The 26,885-nt window shown below is 35.0% G+C and overlaps 1 long non-coding RNA gene across 1 annotated transcript in view; it reads left to right on the top strand.

Moving 5' to 3' along the window:
* The window catches only part of LOC133097171 (uncharacterized), a 781,850-nt gene that overhangs the window by 548,896 nt on the left and 206,069 nt on the right, over positions 1 to 26,885 (top strand). Inside the window, exon 3 of the long non-coding RNA XR_009701997.1 lies at positions 5,596 to 5,667. This is a non-coding gene — a long non-coding RNA (uncharacterized LOC133097171). The remainder of the gene's footprint in view (positions 1 to 5,595; positions 5,668 to 26,885) is intronic.

Here is a 26,885-nt window from a genome sequence, read left to right as displayed (position 1 = left end):
AATATTAATATCTCCCTTATGAGGTTGTAGAGAGCTTGCATAAGATACTGGAAGTGTCAGGTGCAGAGTAAATGTGGAATAAATGTTATCTATTATTATTGTTCACAGAGATAGAGATTACAAGAGCAGATTAATAGATGAAAGGTGATTGAATATTTTCATAAGTTGAATTGGGAACATCTTTGGGACATTCAGGTATAAATGTCCAATAGTTTGATATATGGGTTTGGGGGCTATACATGTGGAATTTATTAGTAATAGGTTATTTTTGAAACCATGGCTTTGTATGAAGGTATGTAATGAGAAGGGCAAAGTGTCAAAGATGAAGTGCTGAGAAAAAAAAATCATAAGATACACATGAACAATTAATTAAGAAGGAATAACCAGAGTGGTAGGAAGAAAACTAGAGGGAAGCAGTGTCATGGGATTTAGGAGAGAAGTTTTAAGATGGTAACAGTAGTCAGCAGAGCCAAATGTTAAATACGACAGGTAAAATAACTGAAGTCTATATTGGAATTGTCAATATGGAGGTCATTGGCAACTCCAGATGTAGCAATGTCAGTGCCTGAATCTCTGAGAAAGTGCATAAGCCGTGAAGAGAAGGTTTGAAAATAGAGTTAGTGAAGGCAAACCACTTTTTTGAGAGGGTGTGACTGAGAAGAGGAGAATGGAGAAAAATAAAAGCTATCTAGAATGCAAAGCTTAGAAGGGTTTTGTTTGCTTTATTTTCCTTTTTCTTTTAAAGTAAGATATTTGAGCTGTCTTTCAAGTTCCCTTCAGTGGAATCATCTTCTAGATACTACAATTGCAGTGTAACAAAACAAAATAGCCTTTTGTATTTAAGATAAGTGACACACTTTCCAATAAGATGAAGACTGTGGCCCTCTCAAATATTAGTGGTCTGTTCCCACAGGAAACTTATCTTGATTAAACCATTCACTAAGTGTAAAGTGAATGAATCTGTTTCATATTTCAAAAAAATATTTGTGCAGTTTGTGGAAACCTGATCAAATTTCTTAAACATGTATAAGTGATCTTCTGCTGCTATTTGATATCTAAATGGTTGACTCACATTGTGTGGTGGGATGTCATATGATATGACCCTTAAATTCTAATAAAATTGGTGTTCAGTAAGCAAAAGGGCCTTAGAATGCTTAGCCAGACCTATATTTCAGAAACATCAGGGAATTAAGCGTGGTAGGTAACACTTTAGTCACCATGTAGCTGTCAACAGGCTACCATTGGTGTGTCTCAGATGTCATGGTGAAAGGGATACACACAGGCCTTAGAAAGCAGAGATGCCACTAATGTATGCACTCTGTCCTCTCTAACTTGCTCTGGTTCTTATCAAAAGTGTTAGTAAAATAGTATGAGTTTTTGAAATACCTAATACTGGATTTATTTGAAAGATATGCAATGTTAGTGGCAGGGGGGGTGTGCTGCCAGCTGCCAATTATGAATACCTAAGAGTGAACCTTATTTTGGACCTACAGGCCAGCAGGAATCTGCAATGATCCTTGGTGAAGCATATAGCATCCCATGATTTGGATGGGTACATATATTCTCCTATCTTTTAAACACAAACAGATGAGGATATAGGCTTTCTGGTTCTTGGACAATGCTCTATAATTAATCATCAGAAGCATGCTGTCTTGCTGCTTTTTACTCACTTATCTTTTTCCAGCCCATTTTTTGGACAAAATAAACCATTATTATTAATAAAGAAGCCATTAATTAGGAGTTTCATTAATAAGGAACTCAAGTTGTCAGAGTTGGGCAGTATAAAATTTGGAACGGAGGAAATGGACTGTCAGGTTGGTCTAGAGTTTTCCATTAGCAGGGTAGTGAGACAGCAGGAGGGCAGAGGTGATAAAGGTTTGGTTAGAGGGTATCTGAGGAGGTTAACCTGGGATCAACCTGGATAGGGAAGTAAGACGAGTGAGGAGGCTGAGATAGACTGGGAGAAGAGTCAAAGGCAGGGACATGTATTTATGATTTAGATGAAGGAGTAGAGATTGAATAACAGGAGGTTATTGTAAGAGAGATTGAATTTCAGTGAGATATAGAGTTAGTTTTAGCTTTGTGGATTGAGGCCAATTGCTTGCATGATTATATTTTATGATCTTTTTATGAAAGCATTATACTATATGTGTCTTCATCATATGCATCTTTTATTAGGTAATGCATGTTAATTAACTATCTGTTCACAGAAATCCTTTATTACAAGAAGCTAAAGAACTTTCAGAATAAGTGCACATACCTTTTTATATTTTCACTTATTTTCTGTACTGTATATCTTTATAACCCTCAGAAACTCCCTCTTTTATATAATTTATTTCACTATAAGCAGAAGGTGTACTTTATAAATTTTCCCTTTTCCCTATTAATATGTGTCTCCTTAACTGTTGGTGTTTGCTACCTATTCATAGTCACTTTTAGTGTTCTAAGAATTAAAATCAGTGACCATGAGATAAGATTTAATTTGTAACATTGATGTTCATCGAATTTTTTAAAATAACTCGTGTGTATGAAGATTAGTGATGAGCTTCTAAATTTATAATGGCAGACCTTATGTAACAATAAGTAAGGGGCTTAAACATAGATAGCATTTAAAAAGAAACACACTTGTTCTTGTTTGTGTGTGCGGGTAGTGTAGAGAGTCTTTATTCACTTTTTCTGTGAAAGCTAAAAGCAAAATATGAAGTGCCAGAAAATGATAACAATGCAACACAAAAGAAATAAAACAAAAAGAAATAACAGGAAACACAGCTTCAAAGAGCAGAGGAAAAACTCAAGTTCTTCTTTTTTTAAAATTTTTATTTTATTTTACTTATTTATTTTTAAACATTTTTGGTCACACCATGAAGCATGTGGATCATAGTTCCCCGACCAGAGATTGAACCCGCGCCCCCTGCATTGGAAGCTCAGAGTCTTAACTACTGGACCGCCAGGGAAGTCCCCACAAGTTCTTCTACAAACAACTTGAGTAAAACTGAGCAATGATTCAACGTGCTTGAGACTCATTCTTCCTAACTTTTAAAAGGGGAGAATGCTATTGACGATAACTAATCTCAAAGTTAAGTGCATACTATAAATCTCAAAAAAAATGTTTTTTGTAAGACTTATAATAACTTGTGAATCAGCTCCTAGAAAGAAAGGGTAGCATTATTCCTGTGAATAAGTTTTGAATACCACAATCTTTAAATATTGCTTTAGTCTCTGAAACATGTACAGTTTAGGGAAAAGGGTTGGTTTAGGGAAATGCGAAATCCATAGCACTAAAAGCTCAAAATTATACTGTTTTTACAGATGCTGTATTTGTTAATGGTAAGATGTTCAAAAGCAGAGAGGTAAAGGGCAAATTTAAAAGCTATTTTAAATCTTACCTAAAATTAAATTCTACAATTTAAATTATAATGTAACATAAAAGATGTTTGATAATATGCCCATGTAAATATCTAAAAATAAATTTTATTTTTCATTTTAAACTCCCATATATAATCCTATAACTAGATAATGGTTTTATAACATGTCGTCTTGTTTGCGTGAAAATACTGGTTCTAAGACTGCCTTGGGTATATTGGGGAAGGGGTGTGAAGGGTAGAATCCTTTAGGAATTGCTCCTGGCTTTTAAAAAAATGTCAGTTCCACATTTTGACAATATATAAAATATCTTTCTTATTCCTTCCTTCTAGCATTCCCTTCCCCTTTATCTAGCATATGTGATTTGTAGACACAGGTAGCATATTATTGTAGTTAGAATGAAAGGCTTTGAGTCAGACTGCCTGCATTTAAATTCCAGCTCTACCATTTACTGACTAGGAGGCTTTGAGGAAGTAACTCAAAGTCTCTTTATTTCAGGTTTCTCATCTGAAAAGTAGAGAAATCAACAAATTCTGCCTCATTAGTTTGCATTTAATCATGCTAAAAAAAAAAATCAACATAATATACAAAGAGCATTTGGGACATAGTAACCACTCAATACATGTTATTTTGCTTAGGTTCTGCAGAACCTGTTCTTTTTAAGTTCAGCAGAAGGTTATAGAAACACCTTGTTAGATTTTAACATTATTCACTAAAGTCATGTAGAAGAAATTAGTTTCAATGTAGTATTCTATTAGTCCTGAGCGAGAACTGTTTGCCAAATTAGACAGAAATAGCAGTTCCTTCCTTTCAAAACCAAAAGCCATTTCTTGGTCAGTCAAAGGAGATTTTGACATGGATCATTTTAGACGTAGTGTATAGTACCAAGACTTTCCAGTTAACTAAGTAATCTATATCTATCTACCTAGCTATACACAAATATACATATATTTGTATAAATATAATATTTTCTCTACCACATAGTCAGAAATCTACTGGATTCTGAATTTCTGAATACACACACAATCAATAGACCATGATTGCTGTTCCAATGAACTAAAAATGTGGTTGAAAAAAGAAGGTCCATATATGAAAAATACATGATGGAGTATGTGTTAATATTAGAACAAGCCTATGAATGCAAAAAAGATTATGGCTTCATAGATTAGGTGAGTTCAGAGTTTGGTTTAGAAAAAATGAATAACGTTTGAACAGGTAGCAAGGGAACATTTTAGGAAGAGAGAAACATACAAAGCCTGGCTGTGTGTGGGAGGAGACATTTGGATCAGACATGGGGAATCATGATGAACCCTAAATGCTCAGCTCTTTGTGTTTAGTAAATGGTAGAAATTTTGCCATTTGTGATTTCTTTTTGGAACTCAGGAGCACATGACCCACCAATCATTAAACAGTTGGTGGGACCACCTGATCTTTGTCACCCAGTTCAATTTTCTGCTGTTAAATGTGTGATTTTAAGTGAAATATTTAATTGTCTATAGTTTTTCTTTGAGCTGTGCGTCTGGTGACTATTCATCAATTGGCTTGCATATTCTCTATCCTGATTCATTTAATGTTTTTGATGTATATGGTTTATTATAGTTATGGCCTCACTATTTTATGTTTAGTACTGTGCTGTCAATTTGAAAATTGTTGATTATCCTAGAGTACACCAGTCACTTGGATGTGGGATAAGAGTTCTATAGATAATAAGCATAATTTGATAAACAATGCTTTCTGAATCTATAAGAAAACATACGTGAATAATGAGTAGTATAACATTAAAAAATTGTGAGTGGTTCATTTTCTTATGCAACATGGAAAAACAAAAACAGATGTAAAGATCTTATATATAAAATATATTATGTTTTCAGTAACTTCTCATTTAAGACAAGAAAATGTGTTTGTGGTTAATCAGTGAATAATTTCTTATAGCATGAACTTTTATATCAGAAAAATTTAAGGATTATATTTGTTCTTTAAATGTTTTATTTAAATGGATTTTCTTTAAATTATTCTTTAAATGGATTATAATAGTTTCCATCAAGGAAATAATATAAACACCCTTTTGATGGTATTTTTTCAAATCATTAGTCAATTTCGTTACTCTATAAAGTGTCAATTATTATTATTCTCCTTTTTCATCTCATCAACTGACTTAAATTTAGCATCATATAACTGCCAAAAAATGTAAATTCAGAATGTGTTTCCCATTTCTTTTTTTTTTCCTTCCAGGGAAATCTTGAGGAGTTTGACACTTTTCATTCTCCAGCCATTAATCATCTTGTAGGGGAAGGCTATATGTTGGTAAGCTTCACTCATTCTAATTGCTCTTTTTAAAGTTTAGTTTAATAAAGCTTGTGACTTGATGATAATATAGAATGAGCAGGATTAAAGACATGTCAACATCATTGCTTGCCTAATTAGAGAATGACCTTTTTTCAAACAAAGTTTATAACATTGGGATTTCATTTTTGTTTTTAATTAATCTAGTAATAGGAGTACTATTAAGCCTGTAGATGTAAAGTTAAAATTATGTGGAGAATGGAAACTAGTAAATTTTTTAAGTCTAAAATTGTGGTGGCATTGCTTATAGGTAATTTTTAAGATATTTTATTCGTTGACACTGTGGCCCACAGCAGTAGTTGAAGGAGCATGCGTGATGAGGTCTGAGGCTGAAGTCAAATAAAAGCTAATAAATTCTATCAGCTTAGATAATACATGATAGTCATTTTGCATATTGAAATTCAATTTTAAAGTAAAATAGTTCTTATGTACTACTATGCCATAAAACCAAATACAAGTCTTTTTGCTTCAGTTTAGTTTTTCCTGTTATCTGTAAATAGCATTAACATGTTCTGGCATCACGTTTCTGAACAACCCTCTCCTCAACCATCCAATTAACTCTCTCTCACTCACACACACACTCACAAGCACACATACATTCACTTGTTTTTTAAAATATCGTGTGTTACATTAACCATTAATTAATTTCAATTTTCCCAGTTCTTCTAAACCGCAGTTTTTGAGGCACATTTCATCCCTCATCCTTTAGAGCTATCTCCAGATGTTTTTGGTGAAACATTCCGTCAGTTAAAAATGTTAAATATGTACTCAAATATATGTACAGTTTTTATAAATTACATAAATTTACCATTATATTTATACACAGTTATTATAGACAAAGAGTAAAAAATATAAAATTCATACTATAGAAAAATTTATAGATACAATGAATATATATGTACATATGTGTGTTTATATATATATAGTTCTAGAGATCCCCAGTTCTACACATCCTCTGTTTTCTTCTATTTCTGTTAACACCCAGGAATTGTACTGGGCATTCAAAGACTCTTTAGAAAAAAGCTTATTTTAAGCATTAGATTGAATCGATACATTGCATGCTGCAAGTCAGTAAGTGTGTTTATGCATTTATACACACAAATATGTATGTTCATGCAGTTGGTTTGACCAGGATTGGCTGGATCAAGTGGTTGAGATGGTTTATAGTGGCATCTAGTGACATTATTTGAATACTTCTCTTCTGGAAAGCTTAGGGGTAAAAGAATCCAGAGGGGTTATTGTAGAGAATCAAAAAGCCAAATAGTTAGTATGGGCAACTTGTATCCATGTGAGTACCACCAAAGATAAGATATCTTGCCAAGGGGATATCTTGGCAAAAGTAGATTCACACCATTTATGGTCACCGTATGATAGAACTCCTTAGTCATTCATAAGCTTGCCAGTAATTTTTTCTCAATAGTATCCTCAGTGGTGAGCCACCAGAGGTCACACTGTGAGAAGAAGAGAGGAGGATTAAATGGTTATAGTAAATATCATTTAGTCCAAATTGTCTTTGCCTGTATGAACCAACAATCCTACAAAAGTTGTTTTTCACAGCGCACCAGCTAAACTTCCTTTGAATGTTGAATATTAATCAAGAGCCGCCACACCCTATCCCTTACGGTAGCAACTCACATTTAACTGGAACCAAGCCTCAGCTGAGATCTGAAGACAGACAAGGAAGTGGTGAGATGTTAAATTAGAAACTCAGTACTTTCCAGACAAGCCAGGCTTCATCAAATCTTTGATATAAAAGCCTTCATAATTGCTGTTTCCACTTATTTGAGCCCTCCTCTAATTCAAGAACCTAACACTGCTGAACCAGTTAGGAATCCATTTAAATTATCTGTTATCCAGGAACCCATTCTCCATCTCTTACCTTCAAAAATCTCATGTCAAATACCTTGTTGAAATACAGATATACAGATATGTTGCATCTACCTCATTCCTTTAATCTACAGTCTAATAAACTCTATCAAAAATTTTAAAAAATGAAATAAAATAAAATGAGGCTTGTCTGACACAACTCAGTGAATCCTTAATGATTCTCATTAATTATGGCTTTCTTCACAGGCCAGCCAGCTGATAGATAATTCATTTAGACTCAAGGATTCTGGGGGATCAAGTTCTACCTCACCAAGTCATAGCATGCATAATCTAACTTGTTTTTTTTTAAAACCCACTGTTACTTGATACTACTTTTTCTATACCTGGGCCCTAGAATTTTCTATGACTTTGCTCTCAAGAAAGAGAAAGAGCAGAGCAATTAGTTTTGCTGTTTCATTTTGGATTGAATTTTTCCTGTTCTGTGTTCTGAGTCATCAGCCACTTCATAAAGGTGTCTGAGTTGTCTGTGGTTGGAATAAAAAAAGAAAAAGAGAAAACAAGAAAAAAAAAAAAGGGGCTTCCCTGGTGGTGCAGTGGTTGGGAATCTGCCTGCCAATGCAGGGGACATGGGTTCGAGTCCTGGTCTGGGAGGATCCCACATGCCGCGGAGCGACTAGGCCCGTGAGCCACAGTTGCTGAGCCTGCGCGTCTGGAGCCTGTGCTCCGCAACAAGAGAGGCCGCAATAATGAGAGGCCCGCGCACCGCAATGAAGAGTGGCCCCCGCTTGCCGCAGCTGGGGAAGGCCCTCGCACAGAAACGAAGACACAACACAGCCATAAATAAATAAATAAAATAAACCCAAAGTTTAAAAAAAAAAAAAAGGAAAGTTCATTTGCTTCCTTCCCAGAACACAGATGAAAATTTAAGCAGATTTGTCCTCCAAGTTGCTGGTGAAAAATCACAAACCATAGAATTCAAGGGTAAAGATGAGGTGGGGTTTGTTACAACAAGTTGGTTGGTTTGTTCACTGAATAAGCACTGTGTGGTGTTCAAGACACACAGGCTCGCTGCTCCAATTTTCAAGATTTTCTCAACTGGAATTTCTCTAATCAGGTAGATTCCCCATGGGGATTCCCTCACTTTCCTTACCCATCACTAGGCCATTAATACATTGAACACTTTTCTGTTTCCCTTTTTGCCAGATATCACCTCTCAAGAACTAATATTAGCCCAATAACTTCTTACATTTCTTCTTTTTTCAGTCTATAGCTTTCATGGTTGAACTCATCTACTCTTGTAGCTTCAAGGATTATTTACGTATAGTGATTGTCAACTCAATATGTCCTCTTAGGATCGCATTCCTGAGAATCAAATCAACATATCTATTTGATAGCACATTAACTTCTCAACTTCTAATATATTAAAATTGAACTCAAAATATTTTCCCATAAACCTACTTTTATCTTTCCCATTCCTGTAAATAGAAGTACCATCTACCCAGTTTCCCAAAAAGAAACCTGGGAAATATCTTGGATTCCTTTCTCACCTCTCATTATAAAACACATGAAGTCTTGTCAATTCTTCCTCTGGACAGATGGGAAATGCTACCAGAAGTAAGAAAAATGTAATGTGTATTTTTAAACCAGTTTGAAATGTGTTGGTGGAAACTAAATCCATTAAGACAAACAAATGATCACTGTAGTCCATAACAAGGGCAAAAAGATTCATCCCCAAGTAAGGGCTAATGCTTAAGTATTTTATCATTTAGCTCATTGTATTTTTACTATAAACTCCAATCTCTTTTATTTTATTAATACTTTAGCATTTCCTACCCATAAATATATATGCACATATTTCTGTAGAACCATTACGTCATTTCCCAATAACTGTGTTAAGTTCAATGTTCAAATTAGTTTATTATGTGAAATATCAGTGAGAAAAAAAGTTCTCTTCCAAATATGCACATAACAAATGCTTCTCACATGTAGTGATCAGACATATATATTCGTCTCTAATCCTTTTAAATTGATTAGAACATATGACATACATTTGACTGAGTGTTAATAATGTTTCAGTACTTTTGTACACAAACTTAGCATGACTAAAATTATTATTTGAAAGATGCAAATGTACATCTCTGCATGTTACTGGGCCATATTTGTGAACTAGAGATTCAATGCTGTCCTGACAAGTTAGAGAAGGTCATATCCCACCCATCTCTTTTTACCCCCAAATTTAATGCTTATGCTTTTATCTCAGCTGTTTTGAACATCATAATGAAAGTTTTCATCCATTTGCTCAATAGTTCCTTTTTATTACTGGAAGAGGAAATTTTGATTGCCCTTAGGTTATATGATATAATAAAACTGATACTTTATACTGTGTTCCAACTTCTGTTTAGTTATAGTAGACTTCACGCCCCTCGTCAATATGTGATATTTTCAGGAATCTGACTCTATATTCCTATCAATGGCCAGAGTGAACTGAATTAATAGAAGGAATTACCCCTTTTTATTTATTCTACCAAGGCTGAGTCTCCAGAGGAATGCTTTATTGTTGCAGACAGTACATCCCCTGGTTTGCTGGCTGGCCTTAATGGGATGTTAAAATCGATTGGAGCAATTTCTCTGTCACCTGAGAAGCCCTGTAGGTTTTGCGGCATGTTGCAATTTCATATCCTTTTCAAGTCTTTTTAAAAATTGTACATCACTAACCAAGTATCTTGCCCACTTATGAGACCACGACTTCCTTTTTCTGAGGAAACGGTTCTTGTAAATGTGTAATATACCTGAAATCCAGGCCAACCCACCACAGTGTTTGTGTCAAAGCCATGACAGATAATACTGTGTACGACATAAGGCTAAGACTGTGTGTTTGCAGTAACAGTGCTCCTGTATTGAGGAAGCACTGCCCCCTGTGAAGGCAGCCTTATCCTTGTGAATACTTCCAAAGTTTAAGCACAAATTATGGCCTAAAATAAACAAAAACAACTTTATTTTTGTCTATGAGTGTCTATTTTAGTCACTGTCGGCATGGTTATTTCCCTGCCCCTTGAGAAACTCAGGCAGGCTTCTTGACTTTTCTGGTAACTTTATGATGGTAAAAAATGTCCATAATCAATTCAGAACTTTAAAACATAGTGTCAATTCATGTCATTTGTCTGGGATAATGTTGAGATTTCTCCTTCTTGTCAGTTTGAGCCATTTGCAGGCCAGTAGATCAGGAAGGATGGAGCCATCAGCTGTTTTCCCTTTCTCTGTTCAAACCTTGCGTGATTCCTCCTCCTCCAGCTTGCCAAAATGCTTAGCTTTGGGGCATGGTGAGAGAGAAGAGGTACAGGGATCAGTATAGTTCTTAGTTAAATGATATTGGCCTGGCCTGGTAGGTATTTAAAGCTGATTTTTTTTTTTTTTCATCAGTACATCTGCGGTTTCTTCAAAGACCCCACCAGTCTCTACAGATTGTATAGCAGTAGCCTTTATGCAAGTAGTAAACGTTCCTAAGACTCATTGCTTAAACATTCCTCAGCAATTAGGCATCAGGTGTTACCTCTAGCTTTTCTTTCCTGAGATCTATCTATGCCTGGTCTCCTTTCTGAGAGAATACTTATCTCATTCTTTATATTTTTAAAGGGGGAAGGTTGAAATGCCCCCCAAATTGTAGCACAGTTACTTAATCCCCTAAATGGTCTCCTCAAAGTCACTCTCTCTTAATTTGAGATTGGTAGATTATACCCCAAATTCCTGAAAAGTCAGTGGGAGAAGCTCATAGCACAGCTCTCTCCAAGGAAATACTCTTCAAATATCATTCAATTCCTTATTTTCTCAGTGTGGGTGAGGGATTTAAAAATTACCTGAATTTTGGGCTTCCCTGGTGGCACAGAGGTTAAGAATCCGCCTGCCAATGCAGGGGACATGGGTTCGAGCCCTGGTCTGGGAAGATCCCACATGCCGCAGAGCAACTAAGCCTGTGCGCCACAACTACTGAGCCTGCGCTCTGGAGCCCACGAGCCACAACTACTGAAGCCCGTGCGCCTAGAGCCCATGCTCCGCAACAAGAGAAGCCACCACAATGAGAAGCCTGTGCACCGCAAGGAAGAGTAGCCCCCGCTTGCTGCAACTAGAGGAAGACCCTGCGCAGCAACGAAGACCCAACGCGGCCAAAAATAAATAAATAAATAAATAAATAAATAAAATAAAGGATATAGATCTAATATAATTAAGTTATCCATTAAAAAAAAATACCTGAATTTTAAGTTATCTAAAATTCATCTAAATTTTGTATCTATTTGGTATGTGCTCAGCCAAACGTCCATTCTAATTCTCTCTTAGATACACAGAGAAAGTCTAAAAGAAATATGAATTCTCCCAAGATCAGTGTTGACTCTTGAGAAAATCTAGTAAGAATGACAGTTCAAATCTGGCTGTCAAATGGTTTGCATTATGGTTATGTTCAAATACTCGTATTGTCACGTTCATCATTCTCTGGTGAGACTGCTTAATACTCATAAAGTGTCAAAATTTCTATGAGGAGTTAGGGAAAGTTGCAAATGAGTGAGTATATCAGAGACGAAGCACTTAGAATTAGCAAACTGGTACATCTGATTGAAGTGCTGAATATAATACAGCATTTTATCATCTTTTTAAAGTATGACATTATGAGTTAATTATGTAATTACTATAAAAGGGTTTCGAATGTGTAGTCTGTGAAAGGTTTACATTCTAAGGCATGTTATTTTCTCAAGGCACCAGACATTCACGTTGATCAATAAGACATAGCAAATGACAAATAGAACTCCTTTTCAGAGGGAAAACTATTGATACCTTCCTTGTTCAGAAACAGTTAGGCTATACAAACTTCTATTTATAAAATCTCGTGCGAACTTTCCCTGGAATGAATTTTAAAAGCATTATTTAAATACACATATTAATACTTTAAACAATGATGACAAATGATTTAATTACATATTTCTAATATATTTATCTTTCATCAAATACATCTCATGACAATGACAATGCAAATGTTACTTAAAACATTTGGAAATACATTTTAAAATAACTGGACATAAGAGTCTTATCAATATAAAACCATAGGATGTACACATGACTGACAATACATAAGTAATACACTTTTTAGTGTTGACATGAAACAAATAGTCTACCAGATATTTCCCAGCAAAGATAAGTTTATTTGGGATCAGCAGAAAATTGCAGTTTGGGGTCTACAACCTTGGGGAGCCAAGTGCAAGTTCCCCCAGGGCAAGAGAAGAAGAAGCTTTTATAGAGAGGAAAAAGAAGTTGGAAGGACTATAGTAAATGAAGAGTCCATGGTTTTTCTTGGGCTAAGTCCTTGCCAGGAAAGGAGTCTTTCTTTGTGTTGGGTTCTGCTATTGTTTCAGGGCATGGGAGCTCCCTCTTCTGGTCTTCCAACTCTATTTAATTAAGGTTTTTCTTATTAAATTTTTACATTAGTTAAAACAAAAATAATTAGAGCATACAAATTAAAGCTCTCATTATGGACAAATGCATATTTGAAACAATTACCAGCTATTGTTTTGAAGCATTAAAGACTAAAACAGTATTTTGCTGAAGAATGAACATGGGCATATTCTCCATGAATGTAAAGAATGTCTTACCTTTCTTAAGGGGACCTTTGTTTTGTTTTTTTTTTTCAGGCTTAAATACATCTTAAGCATTTTTACTTAGGTCTTAACTTGCAATGCAATATAGTTATTGAGTGGTAGTGGCCAATGAGAAAGTAATCTTAGGATTTAGCTATTAAGACTATAGCTTTTAGATAATTCTGTAGCAACTCTATAATTTATTTAAAAAAAAAAAAATGTGTTCAGTTTGAGGTCTGACAATAAAATACCTGAGGAGTTACATGGAGAGAATGCAAGGAAGAAGAGCAATAGATATGACGGTTGGTGAAATATGTGAAGGTAAAAAACATAAAATTTAGATTTATTTAGAGAAAAGAGGTAGAGTTTTCCTTTCTTCAAGTGCATGGTAGAAATTATGTGCAGAATTGCTTTTGTTTCCACCAAAGATGAACAAGAGTTGTTGCTTTTAAATGTATGATACCCCACTACACAGACACACATGTCTATTGCATGGCTGGGGAGACCCAGGCTCCTTTCCCAATGGAAGACCCAGGCTCCTTCCCCTGATGTCTCCTTTACTAGATAAGTTTGTAGAAGGAGTGGAATGTAGCTGAGGTATGGCTTTTGTTTTATATGGAAATCAAGAGATGAGATTTTTGAGAATCCTCCTTTTAATGGAATGATATCATTTTGTAATGATATTCAAGATTCTTAAGGTAATGAAGAATTTTGAAACATCGTGGTCTCTAATGTCTGAAGAAAAAAAAAATTGAAACTATGTGTATTATCTGTTATACATTTAAAATGATTGGTCCTGATTAGATTAGTCATAACAGTGGTACATTTATATATATATATATATGCGTGTATATATATATATAGTGATTTACAAAAATATGATTAGGGTTCGTTTGTTTTTTGATTAATGTCAAAAAACTTTAATGTAAGAATGTCCTGTATACATCAACAGGTGAAAAATATCATTTTTATTTTATTTTAACTTTTAAATTTTGGACAGAGTATATACTTCTAGTACAAGATAATTTTCTGAGACAAAACAAAATTCCATCCAAGGACAGCTTTATATAAAGCCATTATCAGTTTTTTTTTTCTTTTACTGGAGGCATAAGAAATACTGAAACATAAAACATGTTAAAGCAACAGCCTAATTACAACCATATAATTCAATGGGCTTTCTGCTCTGTAATAGTGAATTATTGAGAACAGGAAAACAATTAATGGAAGAGATCATTTCTAAAACGGGTATTTGACATTTGGCTCTAGTTTATTGCATTTTATTCATTCTAGTGGCTAAAATAAAACTTGGTCAATCTAGATCTTAACAGCTGCCCAATCTACATAAACTGCAATAAATTAGTTTAATGATTTCACCTATAGTTTAAAATGAAAGACCCAGTGCGTAAAACTTGTGCAGGGTGGTTTTAATCTGTGCAGTACAAGGGCCTGTGGCCTTATTTCCCTTCCTGTTATTTCCTGAAGTAGGTAGCAATATTCTTGTCAGGCAACATCCAGATATGAGAGGGGAAGTAATTCTCCATTGCTTTTACTTAACAAACACTTATTCATTGTCTACTGTACATGCCAATAAATTAGAATGCTGTCTATGAGGTATGAGAGCAGTGTATCAAAACCAAGTAAGAGACATGAGACCAAAATTGCCTTAAAAAATCGGGGTTTATCATCAAACACAGTAACAAGTAAGGAGGTACAAATTTCCAGGTTTGTTTAATTTTGTGACACACATGTCATGGAAGATCGGGGAAAATTCCTTTCTGAAGCTCTGCCTTCCTTAGTCAATGGTCCTTCATTCTCAAGTTTATTCCCTCAAGGTTACAGGATAACTTATCTGTGAATATCTGATTTTCTAATGCCAGACACCAAAGAAACCTCCCTGCAGACTCTCTCAAGTGCCACTGACCACATTTGGAAATCAGCATTACAAGATTAAGTATCTCATATTTTCATATTCTGTAACAGGAGATGGATTTATCAGAATATATGTGTGTGTCGAGGGCCAGTGGCAGTTAGGTGAGCAAACAGCAATGTTTGATACAAGAGGCAGTACAAATTGCAGTGGTTTCCAGAACTTAGAACAACTGTATTAGTGTCTATAAGTCTAGTAAAACTTCACAGAAGTTTTACTAATACTTGCAATAGAGAGAATGATTAAGAGTTTTCAGATAAAACAAGGTGTTTGTAAGCAGTTGGGGTGATTAAAAAAATAGGATTCTCCAGTCATACGGATATTAAGTGACTAGTATCTATCTCTCAGATTATTCTTGTGGCATAATAAATGTGCCACATATATTTTTGTTTGTTAAATAATAACAAACAACATGGATATGCTTCTTAGGGGAATTGCATTGTGTTGGGCCAAAATTGTTGGTTCATTTTAAGCAGAGAAAAAAAAGTGCCCAAATAAATAAGAAGCATTCTTTTTACTATTTGATTATAAAATGGTCCCTCTTTCAAAGTAGGAAGTATACATTCTTTAAAATAATAAATCTCTAACTTTTCTAAATGACAAAATTAGGATGATTATAACTTTCGATCTCTATATTCAAGATCTGAAGCTGAATTCAATATAATAAAGTTAAAATTACTGTGTCAAGTATTGCTATAAACCCTTTATATGCATTAACCTTTTTAGGCATTATCTCACAATGATAGTAAGAAGAAGGTACTAGTGTTTTTCCCAGTCTACAAATTCAAAATTTGAAGTGCAAAACAGGATCAGTCAGAAATTTGGCATATTCATTTTTTCAGTTCCTCAATCTTTTAGTTTCCTGCCTCACATCATCCAGTCTAGATGGGTTAAACTCAGACCTGAAAGAAAGCTTCAGAGCTTTCTGAAGAAAATAAAATATAAAATCTCTATATCATTGGGATATGTAGGATTCTAAAACAAGATTTTGAAAAATAAACTACAATTCATGTAGGAAAAGATTGATATTTTTATAACAATAAAATCAGAAACATCTGTTTGTAAGAAGCCTCCATTCTCCAAAAAGAAAATAAAAAGTGAAACCGAAAACTTTATTCAAGACATATAACTAACAAACAACATGACCTATAAAGACTCTTGAAAATGATAAGGAAAAAGACAAGCCAACCAAAAATTAGACCAACTCATGAGCAGGAATTTCACAAATAAGTGGTTTGTACCTATATGAAAAGATGCTAGCAATAAGATAAATACAAATGAAAACATAAAGATAAATATCTCTGTGTCCACCACATTGATAAAACTAAAAAATCTGGCAACATTACTAATTGTTAGTGAAGATGTGTAACAATGGAAATGTTTTATATACCTTGCTGGTAGGAATGTAGACTGAGACAATCAGTTTAAACAACAATTTGGCATTTTCTCATGGGGCTAAAGATGTGTGTAACCCATGATACAAAATTTTCACTCCTAGGAACATATCCTAAAACATGCTTATAAATGTGCAACAGGAGTCATTGCCAATAATGGTCCTAGCAGCATTATTTGCACTAGAAATAAACAAAGAAACAAAGAAATCCAGAAACAGTCTACAGGTTTGTCTACTTTAAAGTCAAAATTTTCCTTTCATAATTAGTAAGTACCTTATAGAGAGATTCTCTGAGACTGTGTAAATATCCTGTTCTTTCTCAAACTTCCATCCCCTGCTTGTAGCCTCCATTGATGATTTTAAAACTCCATTATTTCCTATGTATTTATTACTTGGCATTCTGTTATGAGGAAGAGCCTTCCTATCTATCTATCTATCTATCATCTATTTATATCTATTTAGACACATTGATTTCTCTTTCATTCAAATGGTTATGACTCATTATTCTAAATAGATTACTATAAGTAAATGTGTTTCAAAAGAAATTTTAATGTCACTAACAACAAAAAAGTAGCTTCCTAATGCTTAAAATGAAGAAAATAACAATTATAATATAGTGTTCATCTACAAACCATCCAAAATTACATCCACATCTTGGCAGATTGCATTAAGCCCTTATCAACTACATATGCCTTAATTCAGATTGATAGCAAGTATGTAACAAAGTTCTGAGGGACAAGGACTGACACAGTAGATGGAGGTGACTGTAGCCTGGTGCCTCACTCAGGAGAGACAGATTCAAGTGGATCGCCATGTAAAGGGGGCAGGACCAGTCAACAGGCAATTAGAGAGAGGTGTATGAGACACATTTAGTATGAAATCTTGAGAGCAGGATAGCAGGACTTCTAAATTTTGCCTAAGAGTAACCCAGAGATGAAATGTTTCAAAAGAACCTTGTAACATCTTACATCTTAAAAACTGCTCAGTTCCTAAGTCTCACCAGAGGAGATAAATTTTATAAGATTCTATGATAATGGCAGCTGCTACTGGCTGCTGTTGTACCTCCCCTTCCCCCTCCTCCATCTCCTCCTCCTTGTCTTCCGCCTCTGTTTTTCTTCTATTACTCCTACTATTGAAATAATAATTTTAGCAGATGCCTCATATAAATCACTCAGGGTTTCAGACACTGTATTATGTGTTTTTTATTATTTTGTTTAATGCTCAAAATAATTCTTTGAGATACATATTATTTTCACCCTCTTATAGATGAGGGAAATTGAAATTTTAAAAAAAGGTTAAATAACTATTGAAATCTGAATACAGTATTTACCTTCCATTAATTTATGCCATTAATACTAACTACATGTCACTCTGGTCTCAGAAATCGATCTTCTCCAAGTCAAAGCTAACATGTTCTGCCTAGCTTTTCAAGGCATTTTTATCCACCGGGCTTACCTTATCTCTCCAGCTTTATCTCCTACACCTCCCCACAAATTTTCCTAATTTCAGCCTCTTCAGTCTCTCAGAAGCATGATAAGATTAGTCCTTCTTCCAAACTTTTCATCACCATATGCTGTTCCTTATCTAGAATGCTCTTCACTTCCTCTTCTGCTTATCCAAATCACATCTTCCCTTTAGATCCAAGTGCTTTTCCACTTCCTCTGTGGAGACTTTCCTTTTCTTCTAGAAAGTTCCCTCTTCAGAAAACTTACATTACTTAACATTGGTAGAAAATAAAAGAGAAATAAAAAGCTTACAATTATGAGTATCTGTTACGTTCTAGTGTGATGTGTGATTAAGATAGCTGGCTCCAGAATCAGACACCTGAGGAAAAACAAGACAAGACAAACTTTTCCTCTACTATTTACTGGCAGTGTGAACTTAAGCAATAACCTTTCTCTACCTCAGTTTCTCATCTATAAAACGGACTCATCTATAATATATAATAGCAATGTGTACCTCATAGAATTTTGCCAGTATTAAAAAATGTAATATATGTAAAGTAAATGGTGAAGCTGAAATTCGGCCACTATACCCCGGTACCGAATTGAATCTCAGAGAAGGGGTTTTGGGTAAAGTAGAAAAGAATAGCTTCATTGCTTTGCCAGGCAAAGGGGGCCATAGTGGGCTAGTGCCCTCAAAAGTGTGTGTCCTGACTGGGAGGAGGTAGTGAGGAGTTTCGTTGTAGTTGTTCAAAGAGGAGGGCGGGACCAGCTCCTGGACATTCTCCTGATTGGTTGGTGGTGAGGTAATTGGGAGTCTGCATCATCAACCTTCTGGTTCTAACCGTCTGCAGTCAGCATGCTTGTAGGCAGCATACAATTAACTTCTTTCACCTGGTGGGGGTTTTAGTATCTGCAAAACAGCTTAAAGAAGCAACCGCATAGCACAGGGAGATCAGCTCTGTGCTTTGTGACCACCTAGAGGGGTGGGATAGGGAGGGTGGGAGGGAGGGAGATGCAAGAGGGAAGAGATATGGGAACATATGTATATGTATAACTGATTCACAATGTTATAAAGCAGAAACTAACACACCATTGTAAAGCAATTATACTCCAATAAAGATGTTAAAAAAAAAAAAGATATTGTTATGTATATCCCTTGAGGGGGAACCAGGGCTCTGCCCCAAGGTGCACTATTGTTTCTTTAACTGCTCCTCCCTTGTCTCCTCAGCCCCTCCCTTCCCTGATTAGCAATGGTTTGAACCTGCCCTTTGGAACTCAGGGAAGGTCCTGGAGGCTGAATGAAACCTATTTCCTATAAACAAAAAAACGGTGGACACAGAAAGGCTTTTGTGCCCAGGAGCCCCACAGGGTTCTGCTGGGTTTCACTGAAATTGTATTAACTGCTTTGCATGTACAGAAATTAAATCTCACGGTGATGCTCATTTTAGAGTTGAGGCTAGGATTGACTTATACTTCTTTAGTATCCATATAAAAATTTGAATTGCCTTTATATTTCAACTATGTTCTATGCAACCTCAGTGCTCATTGCCAGTTGATTGCAATTTCATTTTTAATAGTTCCCAAAGGGTTTCTTACATGAAGAAGCAAGATTAATTTGAGTGTGAAATATTTTCACATAGACACATTGACTTTATGTTACTGTGGATGACTTTGTTCTACTGCCATGGTTTTCTCAACTACTTAAATATTTATCTAACATAATAACAATAATTATAAAATGTAAGTCAGCAGCTGTTAGTGCACGTATTTTTTTGTTGCTGATAAATTCAAGTAGAAGCATTGCTAGCTAAACCGATCAAAAAGCAGGTAACTCTGAAAGGTCAATTCTGAATTATTGTTACCCATAATCATTTCCCAAGCCATTAAGCCTATAAAATCCAAATGAAACTGAAAGCAATAAAAGTAAATTATAGAAGAGCTGCCTAAGTAGGTAGTGAGAGTTCCATACATGTGAGCAAGGCACTTGTCTACAGAAATTACTTTGACTGGATTATCCAGAATAAGACTGCTCTAGTGAACGTTATGTGGCCATTACCATTTACAGACCCCATATCTCAAAGACATTTTAATTAATCAACCCCAAACAATCCAATGAGGTGAAGTGCTAACTGAAGCAGTTTTTAAGTACACCCATAAAATGGGATAACAAGTCTCTTCAATTACAAGGGAAGAAAAGCACAGTTAAATATATAAATAACTGCACTTAATTGAGGATTAAAAATGTATTTTCATTCCAAATAAAAGTTTTTCTTTCTTTTGTCATTATCAACTTTTCCATGTCTCGTTTCTCATCTGTAAAGTCAGATTTCTTTTGTCATTTATTACTGTTGAGGCTGTTCTTGCACCCTTCTTTTTCAGTGAAATATGTTGAAACAGTTTGGATGAAATATGAATATAATTTAATGTTGTAATGCAGTATATTATTTTTGGAGTGAATAATATTTTCTTATCATGCTCCCATGTCTTTAGGAAACAAAGTTCTAAATACATCAGTCACTCTCAAAGTCAAAACCCACATAGAGTTATTTAGTGCCACTGGATTTGGTATTTGCAATTAACAGTTTGCATAATGAAGTGTGAAAAGTAAATGTAGAATTACATCTTGGAAGACAATGGAGAAGTAGAAAGAACAGGGAATTTATGACATAACCACCTGAATTGGAATTGCAGCCTTGGCAAATTATTCAGCCTCTCTGAGTCTTAATTTTTTCATGTGTGAAGTGGGAACAACATTCTTTTCACGATGATAAAGGGCTCAATTAATTAAGAAAATATGTCAACTATAAAATATACGCATCTAACAACAGAGCCCCAAAATACATAAAGTAAAAAAATGGCAAAATTGAAGGAAAAATAAACCATTCAATGTTAATAATTAACTATATTGATACCATGATTTCAACAACTAATAAAACAACTAGGAAGAAAAGCCCCAAGGATATAGAAGACTCAAATAACAATATAAGCCAACTAGACTAATAAATATGTATAGAAAAACTACATTTAATAATGGCAGAAGAGAGACAGGTAATATTTCCTATGCATAGAATGAATCACTTAAATAGCAAAGAACAGTCTCCAGGTATTGAGCTGTGTCCCATGTATGAGAAGGACCTTTCAAAATCAAATGGAAGCAAATTAAATTTTAAATAACAGTTCATAATTTTTAATTGCTAATAGTTGTATTTGATCACTGTAGAAAATTTTAAAGACACAGAATAGCGCAAAGAAAAAACAGACAGTATACATAATCTAATGTTCAGAATCTACTTATGTGTTTTTCTGATGCATGCTTTTCTAGATATTTTAATCATTTTTTTCTTTAAAAAAGTTTGGATTATGTCATACATACTCTTAGAAAAAGGATGAGTTCATCCTTAAAACATGGTAGACAATTTCTATATCATTAAATATATTTCTATAGCAAATGTTTCATGACTTTTAGTATCCCATCAGTAAGCCATTCATTGTTTAACTATTGTTTGATATGTAAGTTGTTTTGACATTTACACAGTAGATTGTCTTGTTTATTGTCTTTTAATTGATTTAAAAGATTCCATATAATCTTTCAAGGCATCATGAAAGTGTTTAAAATTAAGATTTCTAATTAAAAAAATGATAGAGCAAGACCTATTGTTTTTTGTGTTTGGATATAATATTTTAGGTCAGTGAATTTTAATATCACTGATAACATAATGACAATAATAATAGCACAAGATTGTTGAGGATTAATAAATTTTGGAGTAGGTATACTTCTCTAGCAGAACATGGAAATTACTGATAAAATATTAATGTATTTTATTTATCTAGTCATGATCTTGAAAATTATGTGAAGCATTTCCATGTAATAATTAAATCTTTTTGCTCATTGATTTGGATGCTTTCAATGGGTTGTATTTTCTCTGTTGTTTCTTACACTGGAGTTTAGCTTGTAAGCTGCTATTCTAATACATAGAAAACAATACCTATCCAGGCAATTTTGTCTTTTGTGGTCTTAGTATTTTCCTTTTATCTGTGTCTAACATTTTTCCCAAATATGAGCATTGTGGTGCTCTTATCATGGGTCTAAAAGCCTTATAGTAAGGAATTATCATTTGTAGATAACAGTGCTGGGCTTGGGAGATGAAATGGTGAGTAAAAGTTAACATTGTGCCTGCATTAATGAAACTTACAGTCTGGTAGAGAAGATGGACATTAATAATGTTGTTAAACCCAAGTTTGTGTGCCCAGTGCACAATGAGGCCAAGAAAACCAAAACATTAGGGTTTGGAGCAGAGAAATGTTTATTGCAGGGCCAATCAAGGAGAACCAGTGGCTCATGTTCAAAAAACCCTAACTCCCTGATGGTTTTCAGGGAAGTTTTTAAATGTGATATTTAGGTTTAGGGCTGCAGGGTGCATGACTTTCTTCTGATTGGTTGATGGTGAGGTAACAGGGCAGTGTTCCAGGAATCTCAATCATCAAACTTCTGGTTCAGACCAGTTTGGGGTCTCAGCATGTAGTTACCATCCTCCACCTGGGTGGGGCCTTAGTTCCTGCAGAACAACTCAAAGCTATGTATCAGATTGTTATGTATATCCCTTGAGGAGGATCTAGGACTTTATCACTGAACTATTGTTTCTTGACTGCTAGAATCTGCTCTTTGGAACTCAGGGAAGGCCTAGGACACTAGAGCCTTTTTTACAAATAAGAAACCAGGGGCATGGAGGGACTTTTGTACCCGGGAGGGCTCCCACAAGATCCTGCTTGGTTTCAATCTCCCCTTTTATTGGATACCCCTCAGTCCTGAGGGGAACAGGTATGGAGCAAGAAAGGGAATAAAGTTTTGGATAGAGAGGTTAATCGTAAACTTGGCAGAGAAACTTGGTTTTAAAGGGACCCAGTTTCAATAAAAGAATTTAAAAATCATCTCATACATAAGTATAAAGTTGCAGATTGTGCTCAGAGGAGCAGTGGAAAACATGATTTTTCACACCTGTTCTTCCTACGATATTTTTTCTTCTTGTTTGACCATTCCTGCCTTTTTTAATTTATCTGTTCATCTTGTTGTTAGTTTCATCTCAGTTTGGCCATTCTTTAGATATTGTTTATAGTTCCTCAAAATTCTTACATAAAGTTCCATCTTTATACCTCTTACAGTATTTAAAAGCTTGATTAGGTAAATAAATATTAAAACTAAATTAAGGAAATGATTAGTATGTATATATTTCATTTTATTTTTTAAATTAATTTTTACTGGAGTATAGTTGATTTACAATGTTATGTTAGTTTCTGCTGTACAGCAAAGTGAATCATTTATACATATACATGTATTCACTCTTTTTTAGATTCTATTCGCATATAGGTCATTACAGAGTATTGAGTAGAGTTCCCTGTGCTATACAGTAGGTCCTTATTAGTTATCTATTTTATATATAGTAGTGTGTATTTGTCAATCCCAGTCTCCCGATTTATTCCTCCCACCGCCCCTCTTTCCCCCTTGATAACCATGAGTTTGTTTTCTACATCCAAAATCTCAGAAAAAGAATGGAGGCACAGATTGAGAAGATATACTTATTATAAAATAATAATTCTTTACACGTCTTTTGTGTTTATGAACTCAATTCCAATGTGTGTATGTGTGTCTTCCCCACACCATAAAGCAATTCCCCAGACACCAGAATGGTGTCCTACAATTCAACTCAATTCTGACACTATCTACCTGGAAATAACATCAGATCGCACAGGTTAATGGCTCAGTTCTACAAGGCTGCTGTCCCCCACCCCCCAACTTCAGACTCCAGTGGCAAGTCCTGGTTGTTACCTGTGCTTCTGACTGACTGGCTATAAATCAGAGGTTCCCATGACCCCCTCCTTGGACTCAATTAATTTGCTAGTGTGGCTCACCCAAGGAAACATTTTACTTTCTAGATTACCGGTTTATTATAAAATGGTATGTTACCGAGCAAGGGCTTGCAGCCTGACATTCATAGAAGTCAATACTATTGCTCTGACCTTTGAGAAAAGAAAGAGCTTTATTGCCAGGTCCACTAACAAGGAGACAAGTGGCAGGGTTCAAATCTGTTTCCCCCATCTGGTGTTTGGTCAAACTTTTATAAGTTAGGGAGGACCAGCTGGTATATGGAAATGCTGCTAGGGCAGGTTTCAACTGGAGAGTTTTAAACTTGACCATTTATAGTAAGCTATGGAATGGTGGATTTCAGCACTGGATCTTCCAGGACAATGGACCCCTTGTTTCTGAAAGGGTTATGGCATTAAGGTTTCTGTCATGTTCCATTTTTGTTTGTTTATTTGTTTGTTTGTTTGTTCTGTGACTGGTTTAACCTTGAACATGCCCAGGTTACATGACTTGCAGTTTTGACTCTGCTGTATCTGCAAGACAACTAGACATCCTGTTTTGGACAGAGTAGGACCAGTTTGAGCTGGTTCTGCAGTTAACTCAGAAACAAGTGCATAGGGTAAGGGCACAGAGTTTCCATGTCCTCTCTGAGTGTGCCACCCTTCCAACACCTCCACATGTTCACCAACCCAGAGGCTCCCAAACCCATCCTTCTGGGTTTTTATGGACACTTTATTACATAGGCATGGTTGATTAAATCATTGGCCATTGGCGATAGATTCAACCTTCAGCCCCTTTCCCCTCTCTGGAAATCAGGGGGTGAGACTGAAATTTCCAACCCTCAATTCATTGTTGGTTCTTCTAGCAATCAGCCCCCATCCTTAGTTGCTTAAGAAAAATCAACTTATTAACATAATCCTAGTTGTGGTGGAAAGGGGCTTGTTATGAATAACAAAACACCCATTTCATTTTTATGGCTCTGAAGCAATTTCAGGAAATGAAGACAAGGGACCAAATATTATGATAAAAGATGACCCCATTGCTCTAATCATTCAGAAAATCCCAAGGGTTTTGGGAGCTGTGAGCCAGGATCCATGGACAAAGACCAAATATATGAGAAATATGTGTTTGGTCATCTGAATGACCAAACGTATATTTCTTATAAATCACAATATTGCATCAGATTTCCTGTCAGTATCAATGTTTATCATTGAAAAGGAAGAGTATAATGGAATAAAAAGTTAATTGGCTGAAAACAAGTGAATTTTCGGCTCATGCATAGGCCACAACTCCCACTTGTCAGACATAATAGAAGGAACTTCATGAATGCTTATCCTCACGGTCTCTCTGTCCTTATCTCCAGCTTGGAATACTGATCACTGATTAAATAATATTAGATTTTAGGAGGTGATTTGTAAGATATAAGAAATGCTTCTATAAGTCCAAAGTAAAGTTTTAATAGAAAACTTATAAGTAAAGAGCACTGAAATTCTCTGAAACTCTTAACACTTATGATTACAAAATGACTATTTCAAATGCCTGAATCCCCAGAGTTGGATGTGCTACAATGGTGTATCTTTTTGAGGAATAAGTATACCCTTCCCTAAAAAGATGCAAATATTATCTAAACCAGCCTTGCACTGGGTACTTGTCAGCAATAAGGTATTATGCTTTGATAATAGCCTGTTCATTATTGTGTTTGACTTACTAAATACATGGAGGAATAAATAAAACTAACTTGAGAAATCTATGTCTGAGAAACCTTTAAGTGAAAAATTAGAGCAAGCACTTTTATTTGTCTTATTAAATTTCAAGTTTCAAAATGCCAGGACATCCCAGCTTCTTTGATAACCCTTCAGACAACAGATTACTGACTTCACTAACAAGGAAAAGAAAATTGGATAGAAATTAAATGCTTTTCTAATAATAGGATTTTCATCTTTTAGTATGTGAAATCAAAGTTAACAGCTTGGAACACTGACAAGGATCTGCTAAATCTTCTTCCAATCTAAGAAAAATGATCTAATCCTTGTGATTTCTTTCTTCTAAAAATAAGTGACTTCTATAGTGATAAGGGCTTGGCTCAGGGATTATGGAGAATGATTTTTTTCTTATAGTAAATATTTATTCACTCATTTATTATTTTAAAATAAACAACTTCGTAAAATTTGCAGTGTATCCCTCATACTAACTAGATGGCATACTTTGTTATTGGTATATCTCTAATTACATTATGATATAATTTCGCAGATAAATCTTGAGTATTTAAAATAGAACCTACATTAGATAGCATTCTCTCTTGATGAGACCGATTATTGCATTGGTTTGAATGCAATGACATATGTAATAATTCTTAAAGGTAAAAAATGTTATTAGTGTTCTATTAGTTTTAATGCAGACGTTTCATAGTGTTTTCTGTGGTCTCCCCATAACCATGAGGATCTAGGTGAGACTGTCTAAAACCTCAATTTTCTGTTCTATTGCTTTCCTAGTATTTCTGTATCAATGTGTGTTTGTGTGGGAGGGCAGCAGTTGGGCCTTAATGGTCATCTCTGGCTTGGGAATCCAGTCACCACTGGCTGAGTCTAGCATGAATAGCATCAGAGTCCTATGCATGCCCACTTGATGACACACCACACTGAGCGGTGTGTGGAGCTCATCCCCCAGCCAAAACAGAAAACCTACCAGCCCCAAAACATTCATGCAAACCACAGACAGCCATTACCGAATATTTGAGAGGCAAAGGGGGCATTACATGAACATGACAGAGAAATTATAGACATCTCGTTTGTATATATATTGGAGAAAATTGCTATGTAAATACCTTGCATTTAAAAATAATTCAAAATCCATATTCAGCCTCTTTTTTGCTGGAGATCATAGTGTTTGGAGACACATATATCATGTGTTCAAAAACTGTCTTTTCCAATTTCTAGTTGGGTGAATGTGGGCAACTTTATTTCCTAAGTTTGATTTCTCAATTTAAAAGGAAGGTAGTATCAACCCATTAGGTTGTTCCAAAGATTAAATATATAGTGCATTTTAAGTACTAAGCAAAAGGTTTAAGACTCAAAAAGCCCTCAGTGTTAATGGAACTGCATTAATT

The sequence above is a fragment of the Eubalaena glacialis genome, chromosome 9, assembly GCF_028564815.1.
Source record: "Eubalaena glacialis isolate mEubGla1 chromosome 9, mEubGla1.1.hap2.+ XY, whole genome shotgun sequence".
NCBI lineage: Eukaryota > Metazoa > Chordata > Mammalia > Artiodactyla > Balaenidae > Eubalaena > Eubalaena glacialis.
Note: the sequence above shows the minus strand (reverse complement) of the source record. Positions and strands in the feature narration are given on the sequence as shown.